At 49.0% G+C, this 10,666-nt stretch overlaps 1 long non-coding RNA gene across 1 annotated transcript; it reads left to right on the top strand.

Moving 5' to 3' along the window:
* Nucleotides 1–556: 556 nt before the first annotated feature.
* Nucleotides 557–4,435, top strand: LOC144617121 (uncharacterized). Its single transcript, XR_013557177.2, has 2 exons — nucleotides 557–3,272; nucleotides 3,984–4,435. It is a non-coding gene; the product is annotated as an uncharacterized LOC144617121 (long non-coding RNA).
* Nucleotides 4,436–10,666: the final 6,231 nt, after the last annotated feature.

The following is a 10,666-nucleotide window of genomic DNA, read 5'->3' as shown; positions in this document are numbered from 1 at the left end:
GTACCTCCTCACAGGAGTCCTGAAGTGGGTGGCATCTTGTTGAAGGAAATAGGCTTACAGGAGCTAAATGACTTCTTCAACGTCCTATCAGTAAAGGGCGGAGACCTGATAAGTCCGGACTCGTGGGACTTCAAAGCCTGGGCAGTCAGCAAACCACAGAGCCTCACTGCCTCCCATTCCCTGCCATGGATGGGCCTCTGTGCCCGGCCCCACTCACAGTTCACAGAGAGGGACCACTGCCCACCCTGCCCTGCATAATCCTAGATGCGTGCAGGACAGGTGAGCCAGATGGAGTGTATCTGAAGTTTCTCTTTCCTCCAGGGTGTAGCGAGATGTTAGGTGAAGTATTAATTCATGGGTGATTTTCACCCCTTCTAGCAGAACTGTAGAGAACAGAGATGACGATCCTTAGGTTTTAAGTCAAAGGGCTAAACAGTAAGAAGAGATTTGAGAGTGACCATAAAGGGACGAAGAGCTCTGCAGGGGAGAGAGGGGAGAGTGTTTACAGAAGGGCATTAGGAGCAGTGAAGGAACGATGCCCCATACCGCTAGGGGCCCTGTGCCTAGCTCCATGTTTGGAACTAGGGAAGACAGTGACCAGTCAGATGTTCCCTGTGCCATGAGGACACTTAGAGCTGGCCTTTTGGAAGGAGGTGGCAGGATAGGGCTGGTGACAGTTGCCCAGATTTCTCTCAAATGGAAAGGGGAGGGGGCCCAGAGGATCCTGTGGGTTCCCGGAAGTGCGGGGAAGTGCACGGAAAGCATGCTAGAGAGCTTGGCCGGGTCCTTGCAGCAGCACGGCCGGAGGGTGGTGTAGGTCCAGCCCCCAGATGGGGATATGACCAAGTTAAATTTGAGTCGCTTGAATTTAAATCACTGATGAGGCTGACTTGACTTGAATGTTAACAGATTAACTTCTCTGTTGGTTGGAAATGGGGCTCGTTACAAGGATAGAGTTGAGTTGTCAAGAAAACCACATTTTTGCATACCTGAATTTGGAAGACTGCCATGTTTTCTGGAATTTTCATCTGTTACAATTGGAAGAGTCAACATAGAAGGGTGTGGAAGGTGTGGACCTAGAGAGCAGGGGCGTATGGTTTCTTTGTTAGTGGTCTGGGGGTTACTCCTCTCCACTAGAAGGCCTTCGACTTAGGGTTCATGGGGGAGGGATGTGCTCTGGAAACTGGGTCAGGCATCACTGTAAAGCTGCTTTGGGGGAGTCCAAGGTGGGACCTGGGGTTGGGGTGTGCTGTAGGCTAGAGAAGACTGTGCCCCAGTTCTACCCTTGACCCAGCCAGCCTCTGCAAACCCTGGGGCTCCAGAGGGTGGAGTCGTATGGGAAATAATCAATGCCACTGGAGGCCTGTCACTCAGCCTCAAACCCTGCTCACGAGAGAGCAAAAGTACAAGAGAGAAACCCCTAGATTCTTTTTTTTTTTAATTTTTTTTCCGTCTAATTTATTTTAAAGACAGCAAGAGCATGAGTCGGGGGGAAGGGCACAGGGAGAGAAAGAGAGAGAGAGATTGAGGGCGAGAATCTCAAGCAGGCTCCGTGGTCAGCCCTGGAGTCTGACGCAGGGCTCTATCCTGTGACCCCGGGACCATGACCTGAGCTCAAATCAAGAGTTGGACGCTCAACCGAGCCACCCAGGCACCCTGAGAAGCCCCTGAGTTCTGAGGAGGTGAAGGAACTGTGGGGCCCTGGGAGGGAGAAGCCTTTGATCCTGGTTAAGACCCCCTCCTTAATTCTGCCTTTTCTGACCCTCATGTGGGTCAGCATTGTTCCTGTCCTGAAGCATATTTCTTCCTAAGTACACTGAAAGGATGAGTTTATTTATTCCTTCACTTGATTGGTTAATAGGACACAGGTCCTACCGCAGAGCCCATTAGAGCACACGTCAGGGCAGGCGGGCTTCTCCAGCAGCCCATAAACTACCTCCAGGAAATCACCTACCTTCTCTGGGTCAGGACTGCTGAGAGGGGCTGGTGGTGCCAGTATGTAACGCTCCCTTGAGGATTTATAGAGGCACACCTCAAAATAATGAGGGAGGTAATAACCTAACAGCTATGGCTTAGTGAGCCCTTACTACGGTCCGTACGTCGTTTAAAGCAGCTCATTTTCCCAGGTGTTTCCTACACCCTTTGATCATGAGATGTAGAGCCAATTCGCCTAAGAAAAGAGCCATCAGTATAATAGAAATGACCCAGACCTGGCAGACCTGAGCCGAGGCCCCAGAGAGGGGGTTTCTTCTGCACCTCAGAGCCAGATGGCTTCTGTCTCCTGCTTCCCCAGCCGGATCCTGGTCTGGTCTAGCTGGAGAGTGGAGAGGAAGCAGTGTGAATCTTGGAACTGACCAGTCGGGAAATGCTGGCTAGGGTGGAGGTCCCTCGGTGACAGGCCTGCGAAAGGACTGTGCAGAGGTTCAGAAAATAAGTTCACCTACTTCTGTTGGCTCAGAGCTGGCCTGAATTTTTAATTGAAGCAAATTAAAACTTCCCAAAAAGATTAGTCCACTTTCTTGGTGGTGTGCACACCCCCTTCCCCATCAGCACTTTTGCACCATCTGCGAACAAGCCGGTATTGGCCCCAAGAGAGACCTTCCCCAGCCGCTGGCCCAGAGCTATGGTTCAGAAAGGTCGGGCCCATTTATAAGGACTTCTCCAGAAGTCCTGTCAGATGGTCCCTATGAGGCAGACTAATGTCTAGTCATCGTAGTGTGATTTGCAAAGCGGTGTGAGGCTGGTGTAGTTCACGAGGAACTTCTTCCGTTTCTTTGTGCCTAAAATCTCTACGGGCTTCTTTGTCTTCTTTAACAAGTCAGTGGAGTCCTCTGCGCCCTTTGTCCTGTGGTTGCTCTTTCTTTGGTGACCCAGAAGACAGGTGCTGGTATCAGCCACCGAAGAAGTGGACGATGGTGAGGCCATTACCATTACCACTCTCGGAAGCATCTGGCCTTTAGCGCCACGCCTCACCAGGTGCCAGGATGCACCTGCTTCTGACACTCTGCTGCCCTCTGAGCGGATGGGACCTGCTTTGCTACTGATGCTTGTGCACAGATGGCCGTCAGCAAGCACTGGCCTCTCACGCCCTGGACTGGCCCCAGGGATCGACCTGTCCATCCAGTCTGGCCTTTCCCCTCTAACAAGTGCTCATTGATCATCTGTCTGGCCTTGGGCTTGCTGGCAGTGCAGGCCTGAAGCAGTGGAGAGAAAGGAGTCACTCCCTAAAAACGTCACTAACAGCACTGTGCCACATTTTCTGTAGAAATAAGGTAGGATGAGATGAAATGTATATATTCATATTTACTTCTGTTTGTGTAAGTGAATTCCAGAGGGACAAGTTGTGACGGGGATGAAGATGAGAACAAGGCAGAGGGGGTCAGGGATGGTATTGAGGCTCTTTTTATTTTAAAAATATTTTTAACTCCCCTAAAGGTATGATTCAAAAGTAATATTTATTTTATTTATTGATTTTTTAAAAATGTTTATTTTTTAGAGAGAGAGAGAGAGAGACAGAGCATGAGCAGGGAAGGGGCAGAGAGAGAGGGAGACACAGAGTCTGAAGCAGACTTCAGGCTCTGAGCTGTCAGCACAGAGCCCGACATGGGGCTCGAACCCACAAACTGCGAGATCATGACTTGAGCCAAAATTGGATGCTCAACCCACTGAGCCTCCCAAGCGCCCTCAAAAGTAATATTTAAAAACTTAGATGAGGCCCTAGGCGGTCAGTGGCCAAAACTTAAAAGTTTTCATTTATTTTTATTTTTTTATTATTTTTAAAATTTTATTTTATTTACTTTTTAAGTAAACTCCATTCCCAACATGGGGCTTGAACTCACGACCCTGAGATCAAGAGTCTCACGTTCCGCTGACTGAACCAGCCAGGTGCCCCCTAAACTGAGTGGTATAGACGACTCCTGAGACTTTGGAAGGTGGGGAGTAGGTCACCTCGAAGACTCTTTCTTTCTTTCTCAATGAGACAGGGTCCACCCTTGCTGATGGGTCACTTCACGTGGAATGAAGAGTCACATCCCTCCCCCTTTGCCAGGATGCCACGGTGGCTTCTGAGAAGACCCTCCCCGGATCGCTTAGGCGTGGTTGGAAGTTCAGCCACAGTGCTGGGCTGCGCGTTGCCTGTCTGCAGGTGCGTGCAGTATTTTGCATCTGTGTACTCACGAGTGCGTGTGGGGTGATGGTCATCCAGGGAAAGGCACGGTGGATTCGATCCAGAAGGTCCAGGCTTATGCCTTAGTTTTGTGGCTGACTATTCCACCACGGGCAGGTCACTTGTCCTTACCGATCCGTGGCACCTCGATCTACAGCGAGGATGAGACTCATCCATAACTTGCCAGTTCACCAAATCGTGGAGTGCAGTAATGCATGTGGAAGTGCTGCGTGAGCCAGAAAGCAGTAAATAAATGCTGGTTTAAACAAACTGCCTGCGAGTTATCACAGCCCGCTTTGTTGCCCAGAAATGCCCTTTGTAATCAGAAGAAACCTACATCTTGACCGCCCGCTTGTTCACGAGTGGCTGTTTCCCCAGGGTGCTTCGGAGGGGAGCTCGGACACTGCTGGGGATGCGAGCAGGCCATGGCATGTTTTTTTCTTGGCCCGTCCTCTGTCATTTGATCGTCTTGGACGCGGGGACTTCTCTGTCCTCCGCAAAAACATTCCTCAGTTTATTAGTTACTATAATTACTCGCGCGCTTGTCTTCAATTCCACGACATTTATTGAGCTCTTAAAATGGGCCAGGCTCTCTGGAGAGAAGATGGGAGGGGGAGAATAAAGACGAATCAGACGTGCTCCTGCTCTCAAGGAGCTTCCAGTCCGGCGAGCGAGTGGGACACGGCGCCTCGGAGCCGGCGCACGAAGGGTGGGTAAGACTACAACGGGGAAGTATAACCTCCATTTTGGAGCACCTGCTTTGCGCTGGTCTTTGCACTGATCATCTCAGTGACGCCGTTGCCCTCAGTACAGCCCTGAGGGAAAAGCATGATCTCTGTTTTACAGGTGAGGAAACGGAGGCTCAGGGCAAGGAAGGTTAAGATTCTCACCAAGGGGATGCCAGATCCCAGACAGGACCCCTCTTTTTCCTAAATGGTATTTCTTGCCTCTTAGACCTTCTAGACTTCTAGACTAGGCTGTCTTCTAGACTTCTAGACTGTCCACCCTGGCTCACCCTCAGTCACTGTATTATTATTTTTGAAAAAGATCTTATTTTTTTTAAATTTTTTTTTTTTTTTAATTTTTTTTTTCAACGTTTTTTTATTTATTTTTGGGACAGAGAGAGACAGAGCATGAACGGGGGAGGGGCAGAGAGAGAAGGAGACACAGAATCGGAAAGAGGCTCCAGGCTCCGAGCTGTCAGCCCAGAGCCTGACGCGGGGCTCGAACTCACGGACCGCGAGATCGTGACCTGGCTGAAGTCGGACGCTTAACCGACTGCGCCACCCAGGCGCCCCTTTTTAAATTTTTTTAACATTTATTTATTTTTGAGACAGAGAGCATGAACAGGGGAGGGTCAGAGAAAGAGGGAGACACAGAATCTGAAACAGGCTCCAGGCTCTGAGCTGTCAGCACAGAGCCCAACGCGGGCCTCGAACCCACGGACTGTGAGATCATGACCTGAGCTGAAGTCAGACGCTCAACCAACTGAGCCACCCAGGCGCCCCAGATCTTATTTTTTTAAAGTAATCTCTGCACCCAACGTGAGGCTCAAACCCACAACTCTGAGATCGAGAATTGTATGCTTTACCGACTCAGCCAGCCAGGTGCCCCCACCCTCAGTCGTTTTAAATCCGTCTCCTGGTGGCTCCAGGCTCCAGGGATACCACGTCCTGCCAGAAGAACACCATCCAGACCCTCCACACCCAAATATCCATGCCTTTTCTTTCCTGCCACCCGGCCTTCCCCAAGCTCTTCCTTCTGCCTGGAATGCTCTCATTTGCCCTGCTTCCCCCCATACCCTTCATGGCCTTTGCTCAATCGTCCCCTCTCTCCAGAGCGTATCCTTAGCTGTGCCACCTCAGTGGTCTCTGTAACTGGCACTTGCCATGTTTTGTAATACACTTATGTGTTGCTTGTCTGTTGACTATAAACAGCCCAAAGGCAGGGAGCATGGCTGATTTTTTCACAGAGGTACATCCAACACCTGATGTATAGAGTGAGTGTGTGGGTTTTGGTTTACACACTTGGGTATGCCTGAAACCCTGCTTTACAAAAACATTTTCTTCTTTTTTTTTTTTTTCCATTAAAAAATTGTAAATGTTTATTTTTGAGAGAGAGAGAGACAGAGCATGAGCATGAGCAGGGGAGGAGCACAGAGAGAGAGGGAGAGACAGAATCTGAAGCAGGCTCCAGGCTCTGAGCTGTCAGCACAGAGCCTGACTCAGGGCTTGAACTCAAGAACTGTGAGATCATGACCTGAGCCGACGTCAGATGCTTAACCGACTGAGCCACCAAGAAGACGTCCCCATGAAAACATTTTCAAACTTTTATTTCAAGCCCCCATCCTATGAGGTTGGCGGAGCTCACTGACCTCACCCTCCCCATTCCCCACATCTTGGGGGAACCTCCTCCTGCTTTGCTGACTGGGGGAGGCGAAGGGTCTGTGACAACCTCTGGACCCTCCACCCCTTTCTGGCCAAGACACCGCATGTCTCGCTAACCCCTTCTTTTTCCCCCTCTGCAAACCTCCCTCGGTTTCCTGAGACTTCGACTCTGAGTGCAGAAGACGGAAAGGCTTGCAGGCTTCTGTCCTACCCATTCTCAAAAGCCAAAATTCAAAGCAAGCTGTCTGCTCAGGCGGGTTGGGGGAGGAGAGCAAAAGGACCTAAGCTTCTGTGTCAAAATGTCAGTCTAGCCACAAAGAATCCGTATATCCAAAGCTGAAAGGTGGGCTCTGCAGGGGTGAAAAAACCTTCCGGGAGAGGCAGTGCCCTCAGATTGGATTTGTTTCAGATCTGAGTCCAGGTTTGCTGAGGGACACGGGTTATGGCGGAACCACTGCAAATAACAATAGTAAATAAGAATGACATTTGTCGAGCACCTGTTCTGTGCCAAGCATTGAACTGGTATTTTGTTTTATTTTTGTTTTAGCCCAACTCCAGAGTTGGGGCTCTTTCTCGAGCCATGGTATCTCTCTTGTAAAAATAAGGTCTTACTCATCACGAGGCTGGCCAGTCAACCACAAATGGCACTGGGTGTTCAGCTTGGGGGAACAGGGGTGAGGGACTCTTGCTTGGCCAGAGGGGATTCTAGGCCAGTTGAAATGGCGACTGGCTCCGTCGGTAGCACATAGGAACCCACACCCTCCCATCTTCTAGAAGCTCTCCAGTCTGCTGAGGGACGATTACCAGAGCAAAGTTTGGTTCACTGGCCAAGGAGTGTCAGAATCTATCCTAGTGGGGATAAAAGCTGTTCTGGAGCTCTCTGTCTTTGAATTCGCATGACTAGTACCCAGTCTGGCTGGAAGACTGACTTAACGGTCCTTTTAAGTGTAAGACCATTCCTGCTTACTTTGTGTGTGTACATTTCGTCACTTTTCGTAGTTTAAGTTACCCGAGGTCTTTTCAATACCGTGTCTCTTAGATTTGTAATGGGATTGAAGCTAGCTAACATTTACTGAGCATTTACTATGTGCCTGGCACTGTTTTAAGTGCTTTACATGGATGAACTCATCTCATTCTTTCAACAACCCCATTATTATTGCCATTTTACAGAAGGGGGATCTGAGGTCCGGTGAGGGTAAATAACCTGCTCAAGGTCATGTGATTGTCAAGTGGCAGAGCTGGGCTGTGAACTCAGGCTGCTTGGCTCTAGCCATCTCATGCTTAACCACTCCCCTCTGCAGCCTCTGGTAGCAAAGGTGCAATCTCCTTAAAAAATTCATCTGGAATTTCCATTCTCATGGATGGCACAGTTTGTGCTCGTGACGCGGAAAGTTCAACAGTTGCAGGAGGACGTCAGGACATGGGGGTGGGGCTGGGGCCACTGTAATGTATGGGGATGAATATTGCACATGAAACCAGAAGCCCTTGGGTTGAATTCTTTTTTTTTTTTTTAAGATTTTTAAAAAAGTAATTTCTACACCCAACATGGGGCTCAAACAACCCCAAGATTAAGAGTCGTATGCACTACCGACTGAACCAGCCAGGCTCCCCACCCCTGGGTTCAATTCTTGGCCATGCTGTTTCCAGAGACCATGGGCAAATCACTTCAACTTTCTGAGCCCTTTCTCTCTCTCTCATGTCAAATGGGATTAAGACACTCTACCTCAGAAGGTTGTTGTGGACTAATGAGATTATGAATATTAAAGTGGTTTATAACCAGGATAGCACAACCAACATTTAAGGTAATGAGGTTATTATTGTGTATCATGAAGGTTAGGGAATGGAGGGCCGCCTGGGTGACTCAGTCAGAAGAGCGTGTGGCTCTTGATTTGGGGGGTCATGAGTTTGAACCTCACGTTGGGTGTAGAGATTACTAAAGAAAAATCAACTTTATTTTATTTTAATTTTGTTATTTTTTTAAAACTCATTTTATTATTGATTTATTTATTAATATAATTGTCAAATCGGCTAACATACAGTGTATAAAGTGTGCCCTTGGTTTTGGGGGTAGATTCCCATGGTTCATTGTTTCCATACAACACCCAGTGCTCATCCCAACAGGTGCCCTCCTCAGTGCCCATCACCCATTTTCCCCTGTCCCCCACCCCCCATCAACCCTCAGTTTGTTCTTTGTTCTAAGAGTCTCTTATGGTTTGCCTCCCTTCCTTTCTGTTTGTAACTATTTTTTTCCCCTTCCCTTCCCTCATGGTCTTCCGTTAAGTTTCTCAAGATCCACATATGAGTGAAAACATATGATATCTGTCTTCCTCTGACTGATTTCACTCAGCATGATACCTTCCAGTTCCATTCACGTTGCTGCAAATGGCATGATTTCATTCTCTCTCATTGCCAAGTAGTATTCCATTGTGTATATAAACCACAATTTCTGTATCCATTCGTCAGTTGATGGACATTTAGGCTCTTTCCATCATTTGGCTATTGTTGAGAGTGCTGCTATAAACATTGGGGTACAAGTGCCCCTATGCATCAGCACTCCTGTATCCCTTGGGTAGATTCCTAGCAGTGCTATTGCTGGGTTATAGGGGAGAACTATTTTTAATTTTTTGAGGAACCTCCACACTTTTCCAGAGCAGCTGCACCAGTCTTTATTTTTTATTTTTAAAAAGTTTATTTAAGTCATCCTCTAGAGGTTATTTAATCCTCTAACGTGGGGCTCAAACTCATCATCCCCCAAATCAAGAATTTCATGTTTTTCCAACTGAGCCAGCCAGGCACCCCAAATGAATAAACTTAAAAAAAAACAACAACACAACAGATTAAGGAGTAGAGTTGGTGAGGAGTGACATAGTAATAAGAGGACAGAGACTGCCCAGGTCTGCTAAGAAGATGGTCATCTCGGGGCACCTGGGTGGCTCAGTCAGTTGAATGCCTGGCTCTTGATTTCTGCTCAGGTCACAATCTCACAGTCATGAGATTGAACCCCATGTTGACCTCTGCGCTAGGCATGGAGCCTGCTTAAGATTCTCTCTCTCGGGGCGCCTGGGTGGCTCAGCTGGTTAAGTGTCCAACTCTTGATTTCGGTTCAGGTCATGATCTCATGGTTCATGAATTCAAGCCCCGCGTTGGGTCTGTGCTGACAGTGTGGAGTGTGTTTGGGATTCTCTCTCTCCCTCTCTGCCCATCCCCCACCTCAAACAAACTTAAAAAAAAGACACTCTCCCTCTCTCAAAAAAAAAAAAAAAAAAGGATTGTCATTCTCTCATGTGCCTGCCCCCAGCTCCCTGGTATTGGTCCTGCTAATGCCTGGTGCCTGCTTAGCCTGTGCCCTGGAATCAGAGCCATTTCCCCAATTCTATCAGTCAGAATGCTGAGCTACTTCAAGCTGGAATTTGTTAAAGGAAATAATGAACGTTAGGTGGTATTTGGGGGAGGAATAGAGAGGAACCGGCCCCGTCAGTACAGCTTCTCCAGCAAAAGCAGCACCGCTGCTCTCAGAGGACCCACCCGCCTCCACCCCTGTGCTCACTTCTGATTTCAGGCCTTGCACAGGCAAGTCTGCTTGGTGGAACCCAGGTTGCGTCTGTACCCTAGCTGCAAGGGAGTCCGGCGAGGGGCACTCGGCTTTGACCTTGGAGGGACAGTACTCATGGGCAACGACCAAAACTGTAGAGGGTCTGCAAAGGTTTGGGTGGCCGCAGAGGACAAATATCCACTACGTCAGGCTGGTTCCCAACGTGCTTGGTCACAAGACTGTGATTGCAGGGAATGGCTAGGGGAGGACCCACCCCGAGGGCTCCTGGTCCATTTGTGAGGAACCCTAGAGGACGATGTGCTCGTGTGTCTGCATCCGGGCGGCGTGGTGGCGTGGCTTCTGAGCTCTTGGACATACGGGACAGGCCTTGGTGGTGGTACATGTGTCAGATAAGTGTTCTGGGCCTCAACATGCAGGGTACGGGCATTCAAGTCAGTCTGGGCTGAGGAGAAGGGTGCCAGTGGGGTACTCTGAGTTTCTGCGTTGGTCACCTTTCCTGTTTCCTTTGTCTCGCACACACAGTGGCCATTCTTTGAGTATGCAAGAAGCACGCTTGTCGCA

The sequence above is a fragment of the Panthera onca genome, chromosome C1, assembly GCF_046562875.1.
Source record: "Panthera onca isolate mPanOnc1 chromosome C1, mPanOnc1 haplotype 2, whole genome shotgun sequence".
Taxonomy (NCBI): domain Eukaryota; kingdom Metazoa; phylum Chordata; class Mammalia; order Carnivora; family Felidae; genus Panthera; species Panthera onca.
Note: the sequence above shows the minus strand (reverse complement) of the source record. Positions and strands in the feature narration are given on the sequence as shown.